Source organism: Lepisosteus platostomus, chromosome 5 (assembly GCF_059453375.1).
Source record: "Lepisosteus platostomus isolate fLepPlt1 chromosome 5, fLepPlt1.hap1, whole genome shotgun sequence".
Lineage (NCBI taxonomy): Eukaryota > Metazoa > Chordata > Actinopteri > Semionotiformes > Lepisosteidae > Lepisosteus > Lepisosteus platostomus.
The window spans coordinates 51,248,286-51,267,332 of NC_142615.1; the positions used below are offsets into that span (position 1 = coordinate 51,248,286).

Sequence of the window (19,047 nt, forward strand, 5' to 3'; positions counted from 1 at the left end):
TAGTGGTACAGTCCATCCCGCCCCTCCTATAGCCTTTCAAAGAGAAAAAAAATTGAAAACAAAGTATGTCTATGTGTGGTAATCAACCAAGTCTTACAAACATTCTAAACCCTTCCACCTCCTTTCATTGCAAATGATTTGTACATGTTAGAAGGTTAATTTTGGCTTCTGATATTATGGTGGATTAAGAGTCCTGGAATCTTTGTAGAAGGACAAAGATGAAAGAAAGGGCAGTGTAATCATGGCCAAGAGAAGGCAAATGTTGGACTATCTGCTTGGATTGAATGGAGCAAAACGTAGGCAACTCCTTGAGCAGAACCTGCTTCATCCTTTAGACTGGGGTTTCTGAAGATCTGTACATTTGAACTTTCAAAGTGACTAAAGTAAAGGAGTCTTCCCTTTTTACCACATAATTCCCACAGATCAACACTAACAGAGAGTCTAATTCCAGCCAGGATTCAATCACTGTCTCTCAGGCATCCCAGCAGTGGATTTCATGACTTCAGAAAGCCATCTTCACCAGTGGAGAACTCAATGCTCTGAGGTTTACTGGCAGAGTCTCACACTGGGTAATGTTAGATGTTGATAAATAATGTCCTATGGAATTCTACTATTGATAAATCCTACCATGGAACTGTGATGTGTCCTGAAAAAAATCTACTATGATAGTGGTACAGTCCAGCACAGCCTTTAAAATAGAAAAGAAAACCGGACAGCAACAAAGTAAGTCTGTGGTGTAATCAACTAGGTCTTGCAAACATACTTAACCTCTTCCAGCTACCAACATTACAAATGCTGTTTACACATTAGATGGTTATTTTTGGCTTCTGATATTATGGTGGAAAAAGAGCCCTGGAATCTTCGTAGAAGGACAAAAGACGGAAAGAAAGGGCAGTGTAACCATGGCCAAGAGAAGGGAAATGTTGGAGAGATCTCATTCACTTTTTATCATTGTTTTTCCAGCCCAACAAAGATCAACATATATGAGCAGGCGTCCTGTGTCAAATCCAATCTGCCTTCCTTACAAGCATACAGGAATGTCAGTGAATTAAATATTGACATATGAAAATACACAAAAATATGCAATCACAAATATCCAGTTTGAGCAAATATAAGACAATAACAAAGTACCACAAACTACCAGGCATCTAGTACATTACCAGTTCAGGTGGGGAGCTGCGTCAGCATGTGTAGGCTTCAAAGGAACAAGTAATAGCTCTATTCCATGCTTAAAAGAGAAGAAAGAAAACACAACATTTCAGCCGTGGAGCCCTCACACCTGAAGAAGGCTCAACAGCTGAAACGTTGTGTTTTCTTTCCTCTCTTTTCATATAGTATCATTAGCCTTTTAACAGTTCCTGTCAAAATAAAATAGAAATGGATAACATTCTAGAGAGAGTTTGAAATACCAAGGTACAATTTAAACCATATTTCTTCCACTACAACCACAATATTTTGGAGAGATTGTTGAACCTCACTGTTCTGACATGTCCGTTAGCCTCCGTCCTGCTTCAGCAATGAATGTGGCGGGGCACATTCTGAGGGAGATGAGGTCAATCAGGTGGCAGGAAAACCACGCTATGCTTTTTTTTTGAAATCCTGAAAAGGACAGAGGGGCCATCTATATGTGTGCAGCTGGATATGTAATTGCAGTTGGCGTAGCAAATTCTGCTGAAGCCCCACTGCCTGGTGTGGACAGTAGCTGTGCATGTTGCAGCAGAATTGTGCATGCGAGATCAAGGGGGCATGTCATGTGTTAGAACACTTCACTCCCTTCAGTAGCGCATGATTCCCTGAGTTCTTTAGATAACCTGTGGACCGATCTTTCATGATGAAGAATTCCTTAAGAAGAATAGATCTCGGCCCACCATCCCAATGCCTCCATCTCACAACAACAACCTCCCACTGCCCTTAGTCTGCAAGGCAGTCCTTTCAAGTGTGATGACGATGCCCGGACCTTCGTTGCCTATTGTACGAGCTGAACTTTTGTGCTCATCAATTCAACGCTCTTTCCATCAACTCATCTTGTCTTTTGACGCTTCGTGTTTTGCGCTCCTTTGCCTATCGGCATATCGGGTGACTGCAAACACTGAAGTTTTTGCTTATGGAGTGTGGAACATTGTTTTGAAGTGATGGCTGTTCTGTCATGTTGACGCTGAGTGAATCTTTCTTTGGCAACATGGGCAGGCTGACAGCAGTGCGAGCGAAAGTAATGGCAAATTTCTTGACTTATTTCTGAATGTGAATGTTCTTTAGAAAAGGGATGTGGCGTTGCTTTTCCCCTTGGAAAGGTCACACATTCCAGACGTGGTTATGAGCGAACAGTTGCCGCAAGTGTTTGAAAAGAGCAAGAGAGGAAGCAGCCCTGCCCCGTGTGAGGATCAAACTCAGGACCTTCAGATGATGAGACTGACGCACTACCATTTACGCCAACAAGCCCAGCTGCAGTACATACACCGGAAAGTTTGCCTCACATGGATTTCAGTCGCCCGTTCCCTAATCTTTATAAGCCCTCTGCTGGATGTTGCATTTGCCTTTTGATCTCACCGATACTTTTTTGGTCTGTTTCTGTTGCGAGTCCGTCTTTCAGATCTCACCTAGCACAAGTCTCTCTGGCTGAAGTGGCCTCTCTGCTTCAGCATCGTGCCCTCACTCAGCCATTAAAAACGTCACTCGGACTTCTGACATGCTGACATGAAATGTCAAGAGAGAGTGGCGGAGACGCTTAAGGCAGAGAGAAGATGAAAAGGGGGCGTGGCTGCGAAACGCCTGACAGCTGCACGACGCTCTCCACGCAAGGCGTGACCACAGGCTAAAGGACACCTTTCGGCACATCAAGCTCTAAGCACACACCTGGAGGATGCGGGAATTGATCCCGCTACCTCTTGCATGCAAAGCAAGCACTGTACCATGCAAGCTAACCCCCCTCATGGGGGTTATGCCTCGGCGTCACCTAGTGCCACTTGTTCCCCTCTTACCGGGCACAGTTCACTGCCCTTCGTCTGCAAGGCAGTCGTGTAATTGCGGCTTTCTTGACTTATTGATGAAGGTCTGACTGGACAAGCGAATGACGCCTCTCCCCTGTCCTCAAGCTCGCTGACAGATTGAAATGGAAAGTGCTGCCATGGCTCATTGGTTTAGGGGTATGATTCTTGCTTAGGGTGCGGGAGGTCCCAGGTTCAACTCCCAGATGAGCCCTTGTGTGCTCTTTTTGTCCTCGTCCACAAGACTGGGAACTGATATCCACATCACCTTGCAGCGTCTGCTTATGGCAAACGATGGAATGTGACTAATGACTGAACGAGCCTGGTGAATACTCATCACGTGGCACAATGAGAGCGTGCAGTCAGCTGTCTGAGGCGGCAACCTCATTGCTCGTTCAAAAGAACACGTACTGAAAACTCATCACCACTATGTCGTAAATGAGCACTGCGATCGCTTGTTGTCATGCGTCCTAACTTGGGAAATGCAGAAGCAAAAGTTGCCCTCTCTCAGCCACCGAAACGTGTGCGGCTCGCCTTGCACGCTCTGCGCCTCGCATATTTATGGAGCTGTCTGCTCTTCTTTCTGTTGAAGTACGCAAGTTACGGGGCGTACTGCAGACTATGATGTGCTCACTGACCGCTTTCAAGATTTGAAAACTATGAGCTTGATGGCTCAAGTCGAACGGATGTGGTTGTTACGCAATCGATGATCAAACGCACGTATTCTAACGATTCGTGAGAGTATGTTCTAAAGGTCCCTGGATCGATCCCGGGTTTCGGCATTTTGTTTCATCGCTCCCTTTGTTCCTCTCTCCATCGCCCCCTGCCTAAAATGACACGTCCCTTTCTCAGCCCGAAACGCAATCGATACACCAGCAGCAACCCTTACAGGTTTCCGTAGTGTAGTGGTTATCACGTGCCCCTAACATCCGAAAGGTCCCAGGTTCGAGACCGGGTGAAAACAGCCTCTTCTTGCACGCTCCTGCACTTCACAGATGTCTTGAGCCACCGGTCATTTGTTCCCGATGTGTTTCCGGTGCCTTCATGCACCAAACGCACGTTCCTTCTGTACCTGGAGCCAATCATTTGCAATTGGGGCTGTGCTGACAGACCAAGACGAACTGTTGGCTCAAAAGCAGCGCAACACCTGCAAGAACAACAGAAAGATTAGCATCCAGCGGGGGCCTCTTAGTGAGCCCAAGATCTCATCAAGAATTGACTCCAGCAACAGGGCTGGGCGCATTGTTCCATACTATGACCACTCTCGGTGTAAACAGGTCCCTCCTGGTCTCTGCTTGAAATGCACTTTCCTGTTTGCTTTGGTGTAACTGGCTTCCCCTGCATGGGTGAATGTGAAGAAGATCCTTTGTAAGTCATTGAAGAAAATAGAGAAGAGGTCGGAGTGGCTTCTGTTGTTCATCAACGATCCAGTCAGGCAGTACTCCTCTGTAAAGCGCAGTTTGTTCACATCGATTGGCTTTTTTTGCCTTCATTCGTGCATGTAGTAAAAGCAGATGCCCCTATTCTGCAGTGACCCGGATTCAAAACGAGGTTGTTGCCACAACGCAAAATACTGACCACTATACGATCATGGCGAGTTACCGAGACACACACGGCTCCACCCTTTTCCACCCCTGAATAGCATTGGCGAGTTGAATAGCATTCAATTCACATCGAATAGCATTGGCCCCTGAATAGCATTCACTTTGTCGTTTTTATAACATTTTTTTTACCACGCTCGAATATTGTTTTGTCCATATCTTTGCAATGGAAGCACAGAACACCGTCAAACCAAATGCATTTTAAAGACCACGACTTGTGGATATTTCTACAGCCTTTACATCAAACTATCAGTGAGCTAATTATCTTTTTTTAAACCTCCGGTTTTTCATCGATGCGTAATTACGCACGAACTGGAACCCGGGGGACCGCTGTGTGCACACGTTCACAAAGCGAGAAATACTGTTCAATACGGCTTCATGCGAAAAACCCGTATATGACCATAGGAAGCAGAACAGCGCGGTCTCCAATTACCCAGACTGTAAGCACGGGAATAAAGCTTTGTTTGATTTCTGAAACCCTTCCTTTACGCCCTGTTTTCATTCAGGTAAGGGTCAACTATATTCACAATACTACTGACAGCAGGAAGATTAAAATATTCTTTACTCAGCAGCTTATTAAAAACAGCTCCCATGATGTTCAAACTGACTTTTTACACAGAACACTGACACAGCTTTGTGTTCTGAATCACTTTTTCTCGTGCTTTTATTTAATGTGGCACAATGCACTGGGATAGGGGTATTCTGTTCACAAACCAATAGCATTTAAACCACAGCACCCACAAAGCTGCAAGTAAGTGTTTTGCACACTAAGCAGGTCCTCTGACTTTTCCCAGCTTTGTTTTGGGCTGTGGAACCTTTCTTTATTTTTTAAATGATTTTCTGAAGATAACACTACAGGTAATACACTGGGATAGGTGGGTCTTCTTCGTGGCTCAATAGCATTTCAAGTACAACAGCCACACTGCTGAAACCAACTGTTTTACACACCAGGCAGGGCCCCTAACCTTAGACAACCTTGCTGTGGCTGTGGCCCCTTTCTTTATTTTTTATGATTTTTTCAAAATGGCACCATTAGACAGGCGATAGGGCGGTGCTATTTACAAGTCAATAGATGTGGAGCACAGCGACAAGAACAACATTGAACTTTTTCTATAAGTGAAGGAAAATTCAAAAGAGCATGAAAAGAATGGATCGTATAAAATATCCATGGTAGAACTCGAGAAAAAAACTATACAAGGTATAATAGTCGCCGTGCATCCTCAGCTAAAATGTTTTAAAAAGTACGACAAAAGTACAATATGCTTAACAACATTTATGGTTATATCTATATCAAAATGAATGTAAATATACCAAGATATTAAAATACAATTTTAAAGTCCTAACCTAATAATGCTTGTGAAGTTTTCCAATAAATCCGAACTGTAATTTTGAAATATTATTGCTGAGAATGCAAAGAGAGTACAAATATCAAATTCAATGAGTGAAAATACAAAAGTAGTTCACTAAACTGAGTTTCTTCCCTGAAATGATTTGCTTGCGAAACACTAAGCAGCTTTGAATGGATCGCGGGAATCAAATATACAGATGGGTTCAGAGTGTGCTTTCCAACTTTTGAGTAACATTTTTCGTTGATAGGAGGGAGTTGTCTTCACAATCTGGGTTAAATAAAAAGGAGTGACGTCAGTACAAAACAGCTTTCCTTCTTGGGGAACAATGGTTGTGCTCCATATTTCTAAATATTTTGGTTTCAAGATCTCAATTTAGTGAGATAAAAAAAAGCCAGCTGGCTAAATGGTCTTTCAACTAATCGCCCGTGCAGGGATCAAACCCCAGTTGCTGGTACGAGTAGCATAAGGCTCTGCAACATGCAGATGAGGAACTAATCTCTGCTTCTTCATTATATACACAGTGAGCTATATTTGCGAGCCTACTGCCCCCTACGGGCTCTGTATTTCATTGCGGTACAAGACTGGTCGTGGAGACTTCTCGGTCTCTATGAAAGTGATACACTCCGTAAAATTTCCGGACATTTATTTAATCACCAACAGCGGCTGAGATCGAGTTTTTTTTTTCATTCTGTACTGCGATTTCTGAAGGTTACCCTTTGAAAATACGAGTTTTGACGAGAAGGGATGGACATATGTGGTCAGCAGGCTTGGGGAATTGGACCTTATGGTGAAGGGTGAGGGCTCAGCAGCAGCAGAACCTGATCAGTATCGGTTGACTCCGATATTTACCTTAGTGTCGGTATATTAAGATGTATTGGTAACGAGGAAGGAGTGACAAAGCAAATTGGCAGAATCTCTGCTATTTTGTTGACTATAAATCCCCACATGCTGTGTTCAGAGGGTCATTATTAAAAAAAAACGTAACAGTAAAATCTCTTGTACTTCACAATTATGAGTGCCTGTTACATTGTGTCTCACACCTCAGTGTCAGAATTGTGAGACGATTTTGTAATCAGCAGAAATTGCATTCACCTTTTCCCAATGCATTCTCACATGCCATTTTCTCACATGCCATGTTCAGAGGGTCATATTTTTAAAATGGTACAGTAAAATGTCCTGAAGTTCAGGATTTTGATAGTCTTTTCCATTGTCTCTCACACATCTGTGTCAGAATTTTTAGACATTTTTATAACCAGGAGGTAGGTTCACAGCAATAAGCAGAAAGTGCGATCACGCCCTGCTCATCCTCAGTTAACCATATATTCTCATATGCCATGTTCTAAATGTCCCATTTAAAACTGCTATATTAAAATTTCTTGCAAAATGCAAGAGTTTGAGACTTTTTATGATCAGAAGCCAAGGTCGTGGAAAATATCCAGAAAGTGCCAGTGAACTTCTGTTTTGCCTTTGTCTTTTTTACTCGTTGTATAACATGCCAGATTGTTTTATTGTGAGTTGTGTTTCTGAAATGTGTTTCATACAAAAATGCAATTTGGACAGTCTCTACTTACATATTCCCCTTTACTGAGGATATGTTCAGTAATACATCCGGATAAGTATTTTTAAAAATGACTGTAGAGAGCCATCTACAGGCGAAAGGCGGCATAACATCACAACAGCAGCATTTAAGATGGAACGAAAAACGCGAAGAAGCCAACTTCAGCCTCGTTAATGCAATAACATTAGGTGAGGTGAGGTAAAAAATAAAAGCAAATTTTATGCTTCAAATTAAATTAATTTTATTTATTATGAATGTGCCTGAAATTTTTCAGTACTTTAGAGGGTTCTGCCATTTTAGATGTTATGCTGTTCCTGTCTGATTTGTCAAATGTGTCATTTAAATCTCTCGTCATTTCTATATCAGTCTGAAGGCCTTGAAGTAAAGATTGCAATTCATCCAAAAATACAATTCATCCAAAAAAAGTTTCCCACTGGTGATACATACAAGGAAATGAATGTACATTTTCCCCCAAAATCAACAAATTTAAAATCAAATAAATCCCTCATCTGCAGGTGGAGAGAATAATGTCAGAATAAATACAGGTTTAAAAGTCAGGAGCATTGATAGTCCTATTTTAAAATGACACTAAAATGCTCACAATATATTAAAAAGCTCTATTAAATAATGAAAAAATTAAAACAAGGTAAAAAGAAATAATACACAGTTATATAGCTCAGGAATTATCAATGGGAAGTTACAATGGGTTGATATGATTTAAAAAATAAAATGTTTGAAAAAAATCTGTAAAACTACAATATGCTAAAAATGGCATGAATACTTAAAACAGGTGTGTAAAATTAAAAAAAAATAAAACAAGTTAAAATAAATACTAAATGGGTTTAAAATTCAGGAAAGTGATTGGTCAGATGCTTACGATGAGTGTTGCTGGTGTTTCGTGTGATTTACTTAAATGAAAAAAATATTCAATTTAAAAACGGCAAGAGCTCGTATGAAAAAAAAGTTCTTAAGTATCTTTGTTGTAACAGCTGCGCCAGAACTAGTGTATTCATATACATCAGAAAAGTAGCTGAACGTGACTGGTTTATATTCAGTTATGTGCATTGGGGACGAAAAGGAGACTTACATGGATTTTATTAGGTTTTAGGAATCAGAAAATTTATTTGTATATGTTTATGCCTACGAGCAGAAATAACTTCCTGCTTTCAGCGCTTTTATTGTTTCTGCTTGTAACCTCGAACAGAGAAACCCAGTACTGACTCACAGAAATGCCCCAGAGTTTCTGTGTTTCTAGGATTTAAGAGGGATGTACTGTATGAAGACAGTAAAGGGAGTTTGATGAGTCTGGAGGGAGGAGATACGCATTCCGCACGGGGAGCGCAGAACAACGAGTTTCACCTGCAGCTCGCTGAGTCCTGTCCTATATAACTGCTGAGCCTGGGACACACTGAGTCTCTAACCAGTGTTGGAGATGTAAAGGGTTAAACCCAGAAGTTGGGAGTGGAGTTTTTGTATAAGTGTAAGATTAAGGGAATAGGGTTTCGGGGGCTTTGGTGCACAGAAGAGGTTTCGGTTTAGGTTTAGTTTGCTTTTGACACATTTGTAACGGCCATGGCGGCCTGTAGAGTCGGCATGCGCCGTTACTTTTGCGCACGTTTGGTGTATAAGGGTGGTGAGGTTTCGGCTCACTCGGGTGATATTTCACGGTTGGACTTCTCAAGGAAGGTGTTACAGAAAGGATTAAGGCATTAGATGTCAAATGCTTAATCACTTTGCTGAAGGGAACTGGTTTTGACATTAGTTTCAATCGGCAAAGTTACTGGAACAATTTTGGATGAAAATAGAGGAGAAAAAAAGATGTGGGCCTGATTAGAATGTTTGAATGGCAGAAGCTGATGGATCTTTCTAATGTGGTGTGAGCCTGGTCAGTACCTGGATGGGAGACCTCCTGGGAAAAACCAAGGTTGCTGCTGGAAGAGGTGTTAGTGGGGCCAGCAGGGGGCGCTCACCCTGTGGTCTGTGTGGGTCCTAATGCCCCAGTATAGTGACGGGGACACTATACTGTAAACAAGCGCCGTCCTTCGGATGAGATGTAAAACCGAGGTCCTGACTCTCTGTGGTCATTAAAAATCCCACGGCGTTTCTTGAAAAGAGTAGGGGTATAACCCCAGCATCCTGACCAAATTTCCCATTGGCCCTTACCAATCATGGCCTCCTAATAATCCCCCTCTATGAATTGGCTACATTACTCTGCTCTCCTCCCCACTGATAGCTGATGTGTGGTGAGCGTTCTGGTGCACTATGGCTGCCAACCCATCATCCAGGTGGATGCTGCACATTGGTGGTGGTGGAGGGGAGTCCCCATTACCTGTAAAGCGCTTTGAGTGGAGTGTCCAGAAAGCACTATATAAGTGTAAGCAATTATTATTAATTAATAGGACTGTGATTGTTTGCATGTTTAATGAGATGGTGATGAAGGAAGATGTTGTGACATGGTTGTCTAAGTATTGTTTAGTGAAAGGTGAGCTTCAGAAAGTCTTGGATGATGATGGCATCTGGAACTGTGCATGGAGAGTACCTGTTTCATTGCATGAAGACAAAAAATGGTTATGGTGGATTTAAACACATTCCTTCTTTGATTGGATTAGGTGAAAATAGAGGCCTTGTGTTCTACCAAGGGCAGCCAAAACCGTGCAGGAGATGTGGGGAGATGGGTCACTTTGTGGATGCCTGTACAAAGGTGGTGTGTGGTAAGTGCAAGGAAATTGGACATGCATATACTGAATGTACAAGCGTGAGGAAATGTAATCTCTGTGAGTGTGAAGGTCATGTGTTTAAAGACTGTCCAAATTCCTTTGCAAATAGAACAAAACTGGGAATACCAATGCTCTTCCAATAGCCTGCCACCTGTGGAGACTGAAAGTGCTCAAATGAAATGTACAGAACAGAGGGTGCAGTCTAAAAGAGACATTGGATTTAGAAAATGATTGAACTCAGAGCAGAAGAGTGAGGGAAGATCATTTTCCAAGTCCTCAGGTAGGTTCTCCCATGGGTTTAGATGTCTCCAATATATGTGATCTTACTGACCAAGCTTTAGAACCAAAGACTCAAGGAGGGCAGGTGGTGAAATATCCTATGGATTGTGGGGGTGGTAGAGGAGGAGACAATTAAAGCAAAAGGGGGGGGGCTGTATAGTAGGTGTCACCTACTGAATGATTGTAGCCAGAGCTTTTAGTCTCCCCTGGTCCTACTTTAAGTATGGCTCTTAATATTGTGTCAATAAATGTGAGAAGCATTCGCTCTAAGTTAAGGGCAAGGACTATACTATCATTTGTGAGGAAGGTAAATGCTGATATTGTGTTGTTACAGGAGTGGGGGTTACCCTTTAAAAACTGCTATAAGGATACGGAAGAACTGTGGACATTGGGCCCATCAATCTGGAGTGGGTCCAAAGAAAATAAATCTGATGGTATAGCTGTTCTAATTAAAAATAAGATGATAGAGGTACGTCAACACCTTGTAATGAAACCAGGGAGAGCACTGGTGGTGTATCTGGGTTTCATGAATGTCTAATTTAAACTCTTAAATATATATTGTCTGAGTTGCTCACATGACAGATATGTCCTAATTCAGGAACTGAGTAAATTGATTGGGATGGGATTTGAATTCTCTTTTAGAAAGAGAAGGCAGAATGAGGGGCTAGAGACGGGTCCAATTTGATAAATCATCAATATTATTGCAAACATTATGTAAAGATTTTAAACTGAAAGATGGCTTCAAACTTCATAGTCAGGGGAGGGCAGGTTTCACATGGCACTAGTCTCATGGGACCCAAGCCTCACACATTTTGTTTTGATACGTGATTTTACTTGCAAGACCACAGGCCTAACTATCTATTCCAACAGCTGTTACTGTGGGGAAGGGTGTGTGGAAGCTCGATATTTTGCTTTTGGAAGGTGAGGAAGTGACGCAGAGGTTCAGGGAAAGATATAAGGAATGGCAGTCTTTGTATGACCTGTTTGGCACAAGAGCACAGTGGCTGACCCTGCGCTCTGACCCCCAGCTTCTCTCCCTGTCTGTGTGTCTCATGGAGTTAGAAAGGAGTTACAAGCTGGACAAACTTCCAAATCTGTAACATCATTTCAAGGGTGTATGATAGATCATTCACAAGATCAAATGGCTGTTTATTATTGTAAGATTGTAGTTCACTACTGTTCTTTTGACTCTTGAGCTTGCATTATACAGCCGTTGAGTGCATTTTGAATCTAAGAGATATCCAACTGATTCAACCTGTCTGATGAATGTCTGATGAATGTTAAATGGGTTGTGACTTTTGGCAAAGTTTTTTGCAATATTATTTGTTTCATGAATACCATTCATCTCTAAAACAATAAAACAACTTAAAACAACTTTCCTGTCCCCTGAACATATGTTTTACATTGCTTGATCCCATTGGGTGCAACCTTTCCATTGTACTCATAATGTGTTTGCATTAGGAGTGTGTTAAATAAGCAGAAAAGAGCCCTTTTCTTCAACTGCTTCTGATCTTATACAGTGGTCAGAATCTGTCATCCAAAAGCTGATGAGTGGGGGGGGGGAATTAGTACAGATGCACAATCCATAAAAAAACATTAAAGAGCATAAGGGTTTTCATCACATGGACTTGTTTGACTGTTGAGGATTAATGTTTTGGTGGCAGATCAATTAAAGGACAATAACCAGAAACATTGGTTCTCACACTGAACGCATTCTCCTTCAATCTTTTTTAACAACAGGTGAGTGGAGTTGCCATGGGCACCAGAATGGGACCCAGCTATGCCAATCTCTTTGTTGGCTGGGTAGAAGAATGCTTATTCGCTTCCTACACTGGCTATGTCCCTGACCTCTACAAGCGATATATTGATGACTGCGTCGGTGCCGCCATATGCTCCGACGATCAGCTTAAGTGCTTCCTGCACCATTTCACCAACTTCCACCCGTCCCTCAAATATACGGTTAACATATATTCCACTACTCTTCCGATCTAGACATCAACTACCCCAGACTCTCCACTTCAGTTTATTGCAAACCCATGGATTCACACAGCTATCTCTTGTATAACTAATTTCACCCCAAACATACTAAAAACTCTCTCCCTTTTTCACAGTTCCTTCGGCTACAATGACTATGCAGGGACGACATTGACTTTGAGAACCAAGCCCTCAAAATGTACTCCCTTTTGATCAACAGAGGATACCCCAGCAATGTTATTGACGGGGCCCTTGTCCGAGCCAAAAACACCCCTCGGACCATCAACCGAATCAGGAACTCCTGCAGTAACAACCGCATTCCTTTGGTACCACCCTAACACACTTCCTATCCCCAGGACTGTAAACGACAACTTTTCCATCCTACACGATGATCCCTCCATTGGGGCCCTCTTTTCTGACCGCCCCATCATCTCATATCGCTGATCACCTAATCTGCGCAACCTTCTTGTTCACAGCTCCCTTGACCACCCTCAGCAACCATCCACACCAGCTACTTTCCCTTGCAACAGAGCTCACTGTATCACATGCAAGTACACATCCAACACCACACTCATTCAAGGCCCCTCAGGACAATTCTGGATCACCCAGATGGCATCTTGTACCTCCAGCAACCTTATTTACTGTATCTCTTGTAGTAAATACCCAGTTTCTCTCTACATTGGAGAAACATGAAGGAGACTTGGAGACCGCTTCAGAGAACATGTCAGGGCTGTGAAGATTAAAGATCTCTCCAAGCCCATTGTTTCTCATTTCACCTCTGATGGCCACGACCACTACAATCTCTCCATCTGTTTTCTCAAAAATGGTTTTCTAAACTCATACATTAGAAAGACTACCGAAACCAAACTTATCCTGCAGCTAGGATCACACCTCCCCCTTCTCTAAACGACAGACTGTTCTACTAAATTTTCTCCATTCATTGGTAGTTTCATTTCACACCTCTCAACACCTATTCTGACTTCACATCTCTTGATCGGCCTCTCTTTCTGTCCCCTGCTCCTCCCTCTCACCACTCCTCCCTCCCAGCCTTTGTTCTCCCACTATATTACCTTTGCCTACTGCCTTGTCTCTCTCACACCTGAAGAAGGCTCCACGGCTGAAACGTTTTCTCTCTTTTTTTCAGCATGGAATAAATCTATTACTTGATCCTTAACAACCGGAAACACTATCTTCGGTCTTTCCAGAGCTGTAAGTAGTCATTCCAAGTTTATTAACTTGTCTCTGTTTTGTATGTACTCTTCAATAGCCACTGATGTTATTTACAACAGCTATTTTTAAAAATAAATTTGCATTTTTTTGGACTTTTTAAAGAATTGGCACATTAGGTGGAGCGGTGGCTCTGTGGCTAAGGATCTGCAACTGTGCCTGGAAGGTTGCTGGTTTACATCCCACGGTCGGCAGAGGAGTCCTACTCCGTTGGGCTTCTGAACAAGGCCCTTAACCCCAACTGCTCCAGGGGTGCCGTATAAATGGCTGACCCTGCGCTCTGACCCCCAGCTTCACTCCCTGTCTGTGTGTTCATGGAGAGCAAGCTGAGGTATGCAAAATAGGAATTCCTAATGCAAGAAATTGTATATGGTCAATACAGTGATCATATCTTATTGGCAAATGGTAATCTCCAAGGAACACGTAATAGGTTTATTCCATGCTGAAAAAAGAAGAAAGAAAACACAATGTTTTGACCATGGAGCCTTCTTCAGTTATGATTTGATTTTTTACAATCATACCCACACAAACTTTGCAGTTTTTAAAAATCTTGCACACACAACCCAGATATGTTGACTTTTTTTAAATTTGGGGGTAAGTTTAAGAAACACATAGTTCTTTTCTAGTTTTGTTTACGTGGTGACTATCAGGAATCCTCAGTGAAAAGGTATGCAGATCCTGTGCAGATGCAGGAGCCAGTAGTTATTGAGACAGTCAAACAATCCAGAACGTCAGGTGAGGTCCAAGGTCGAGAGGCAAAAGGGAGTTCAGTAACCAGTAAGCGAGATTCAGAGTAAACGCAAGGTAGAGCTCTCAAAGAGAAGACTCAATACCGAGCAGCGGGAAGCGGGTTTGGATGGTTAAAAAAGTGCTGCAGAGCGTGTGCTGATGGATTAACACATGTTATTATTAACCCGCTGCTGGTACTGGTTAGTTCTTTTGTGAGTTGATCCCCGGTGGTTGTGACAGTGACAGAATGCTGTTTTGTGATTGATGCTATATCAAAATATAGGGCCCGTAAAATTAAGCACAGAAATAAAAACATTTAATGGACTTGTACATCTGTCGCACTCCTACACTATTAACATCCAGTGGGAGTTGAATTTCACTTATGTTTCCACTTCATTCAGCTGTGTTTCCTATTTTACAGATTGTTGCCAATGCCACATGTTAAAGAAGGACAGAGGTGTAGGAGGCCAGAAGTGTGGTCAAGGGTTGGAGGAGTAGGGAATGTGATCAAAGAATTTCTGAAGTTTTCTAAGATAGAAAAAAGAAATTAGGTGGCATGACAATATGTGGTCAACACTGTCAAACAGAGTCCTTGGAGAGGATTGCTCCAGCAACAGGAAATGGTTATCAGTGATTTGGCATGAAGATAGATAAAAAGTAAGAACCCAAGTGCTTAGGGCGCAGAAGGGGGTGAGTATTGGTAGGGATTCCAAACCAGATGACAGTACACAATCTATAGTCAATATTTCAAGTCAATGTGAGGGATGTAGTTTGGAAGGCGACACAGAGCTCAGAAGTTCATTAGAAGATACAGACGATGCACAGGCAGCACAGACAGTGGTGACATGTTAGAGGGAGACAAAATCTGTGTAGAATCAGAAAAAAGCCTGAAGAACACAGTGAATATTCCCAGGGGGCAAGCTCGTCTGGGACATCACCTCAGGATAAAAGGGGATTAAGAAAGATTATGTCTGTGCCTAAAACTTTCAAAGTATGTCTAAAGGCTGAACAATGGAGAAAATTACCACTTCTTAAAGGTACATCTAAACTAAGATAACCATGGACCCATATCTTATATAGCAAGTTCAGGAAGATAAATCCTTGCTGTCAATAGCCTTCAAATACCAATACATCAGGAAAGAGAATTCTAATGATTAAAGCAGTCTGTACTTTCAGTTCCTACCTTCAGTACCTTTTACATTACAGTTCCTGTAATGTAAAATACATAATGACAACAAGACACAAACCAATGGGCAATGATGACATCACAATTGATGTTGTAGGAGTAGGGCAAATACAACACAGTGAAAGGGAAACAAAATTTCGACAGGCACGCCAGCCTTATCGTTGAAAGATTGCCCGTGCCCTCACAAAAGGAATCAGCAATGTATACTACAGGCAGCTGAGCAGAACTCCGCTTGCTGAAATTGCAGCAGGCAATTTATCTAAGGCTCACAAGCAAGTATTAAACACTTCAGCATTTACTATTCGAATACCACACTATGTCAAAACACTGCCGCTTCTTCAGTTAATAAGTAAGGGTTTTTGAACACGCATTGTGTTGTTAATGCTTATATTAAAAAAGCATAAATTCAGATAATGTAATTTGGACTGAACAAAGTAGTCCAGCCCCTTTACAACACTACATACCACTGATTAAAGCTTAAAACTACAGAAGCAGGAGTAACAATAATGGCAACAACATGTTTGGAGTTCGGCATTTCATTTATTCTGCAGAAACATCGTACCGGAATGAACTGCCCGAGATAAAAGAGTAATTGCGGCTTCAGATCGTTTTTACAGAGCATTGCGTTGTTCTGTTCATGCTGACTACACGCTTTAAATTTGTCATTTACTGCAAGCGTTGCTTTTCCAGGTTTTTCTGAAATTCTTCGCATTTGAGCCAGCACTAAAATATTCGTTCCCGTCGCTGAATACATCGTGGAAACGGTATTTGCAACGGAATGCTGTCACACATGAAACCTCTTTGTTATTCGGTTCTGAAGTTTGAAAATGAAAATAAAACGGGGGTCACTTCATAGGCTTGAAAGAAGTCCAAGCAGCATAAAAACCCGCGTATTCTCACAAATTGCATTGTGCTGCACCTTTCTTCTGCTGCTTTTATAAATCAGCCTTAAACATTTGAATACATACAGGTACCTTACTGCTACTAATCACATTCACGTGTTTACAAAGCTTTTTTCTGTCCGTTATGTTCTTGCGAAGCAGTTTCTCCGTTTTCCTCGTACTGTGATTGTCAAGCGAACACAAGAAGACTGAAACAGTGTAAAGGCAGGTAAAAAAGACAGGGTAAAACGCCTAATTGTCGGGAGTGGGATTTGAACCCCTGCCTCTATTTGGAGAGCGAAACAAAGCTTAAAAGACACGAAACTGGGAATTTGCTGTTTTAAACTGCTTGACTATCCTGAAAAAATGTGTGCTGATTGCACCAGTCGTATGCGATTTTCCGTAACTTTAGAACAATTGATACGAATGGACGAACACAATTTGTGGCGTTAAGCATGACATGGAAAACGGTACCGGAGCATTCGGGTCCGGACTACCAGACTCAGAAACAGTTTTTACCCCCGCACTATCAAACTATTAAACTCCCAGCCTCTCTCACTCTCTCCTCACCTCTCACCTAGGATCTGAACCTCACAGTGCCTTCTTTCTTACCAAAAACCCAAACACACATTGAAAATCTACCTCTACCATACATGTCAAAAGCTCACTCCCCATCATTTCTATCCCTTTATTTCATTCTTTTGATGCATGTTTTTGCACATAACCTGTTACCTTTTTGTTGTTTTGCACACTGCCTGTTGTTGTTTTTTGCACATCGGCTGTTGTCTCTTTCTTTTGTTATTCAATTGTATTGTTGTTGTGTTTTTTTCTTTGTACTACTTATGTCCGAAAGCTAGCTAAATACCATTTCGTTATTCCATATACCTGCGTATGAGTATAATGACTATAAACTTGAACTTGAACTTTTAACTTGAATTTGAACTTGAACTTGACATAGTCTTGCAGGCAGTATATTATTTTATCGTTTACTCGTATAAAAAAACATGGTCTTCTCGTTCCTAAGTCAGATTTTTAGTGCTTTCGAACGTTACTTCCAACCTGGACTGACAGCTCACCCGATCTGTTTGTGATCAGACCATGGAGTCGGGGACTGTACCAAGCGTAGGTTCCTTCCCAATGCTGAGGCGATCATTTGGAAGATGGGTGTGAAGAGAGACAAGCTTTGTCGACTAAAAAACAAGGCAGGATAAGCATGAATACTAATCACTGGCGACAGTTATGCTCTCTTACTATTGAGACTCCTACATTTTTTTTGAAGACTTTGAAACTAAAGGTAAGCGGAGACAAACGAAACAGGTGCGGGTGGGGATTGAACCCACGATCTTCGGTTTACGAAAACGACGCCTTACCACTTGGCCACCGCGCCTTCAAATAAACAGGAGAATAATGTTGTTCAAATTATTTTTTTCTGAACCTGGTTTACATCGCCTGGAGGCAGCAACAACAATAAAAGGGATACTTAACAAGGAGATGCGCTGTAGCAGTGCGACTCCAACAGATGCTCCTGAAGAGACTGGAGGTTTAAGCCAGCTCCTTAGAGCGCTCGGCCGTGTTACTCTCAACAGCGGCTCTTCAGCTCTTGTTGTTTGACCTAGTGGTTTTATAACGCGTGGAAACGACCGCAACTTCATTTTCTGAGATGCTTTCTCTTATGTGGTGAAATCTCGACCTCTTTGGCATCTCTGGCTATAGTTTTTCCTGTAGAGCACCTCATAAATGTTGCTTATAGTGCCCTTGAAGTCATTTTATTTTTACAGGAAGACGCATTCTCTCCCGATCTCTCCTGTTTTAGAAATGCTTCATAAGGCATGTTTGATTCAATGGACAAACAGTATACTAATTGTACAATGCAGATCTATGCGGCATTTGTACTGGATTTGACTGGGATTCTGAAATACTTCTTGAAAAGGTATTCAGATTTTCTTGAACCTATAATAAAAACACAGACCCGAATCTCCCTAGCTTCCAGTCTCTTGCTGTCCTTAAACTCGGACGTGATGTTCTGCAGACGTGCAGTGTCCCTTTACTCTCGTTGTTTTCAAAACGACCTCCGTTGTCGGGCGCAGTTAAAGTGGAACTGGCCTGACCGCACAGGAAAGTACAGAATGATAAAATGTTTCTACGGCTCAAAATGTCCCTTTAGACCCTCGTCATGTCTCTGTGAGGAACGGGTAGGTAGAGAGGTTTAACAGATGCTCACGATGTTTCACACGGGGTGTTACCTGTTGTAGTGTTTCAAAAGATGTGTTAGCGGACCACAGATTATCTTGAAAAGATTTGGGTTTGCACTGGCTGGGATTCAAACCTGACTCAATTATTTGGAAGGCGCCTGTACCACCAACGCACTTCCGAGAAGCACCTACAAATTATCACAATCCTCTCTCTCACCTACAAAGTTATGGAGACACAGACGTCCAATGAAAGCTCAAGGCTCAAATCCTTTGTTGTGATATCATTTTAATTAATATTAGCTTTGATAAGGTGTCATTTTTGCCACTTAAAGGTAAAGTCTGCTCCTTTTCTCCTGGTATAGAAAGAACG

The 19,047-nt window shown here is 42.0% G+C and overlaps 1 non-coding gene across 1 annotated transcript; it reads right to left on the reverse strand.

Moving 5' to 3' along the window:
* Nucleotides 1-17,800: 17,800 nt before the first annotated feature.
* On the reverse strand, nt 17,801-17,872 carry trnat-cgu (transfer RNA threonine (anticodon CGU)). The gene has a single exon. It is a non-coding gene; the product is annotated as a tRNA-Thr (tRNA).
* Nucleotides 17,873-19,047: the final 1,175 nt, after the last annotated feature.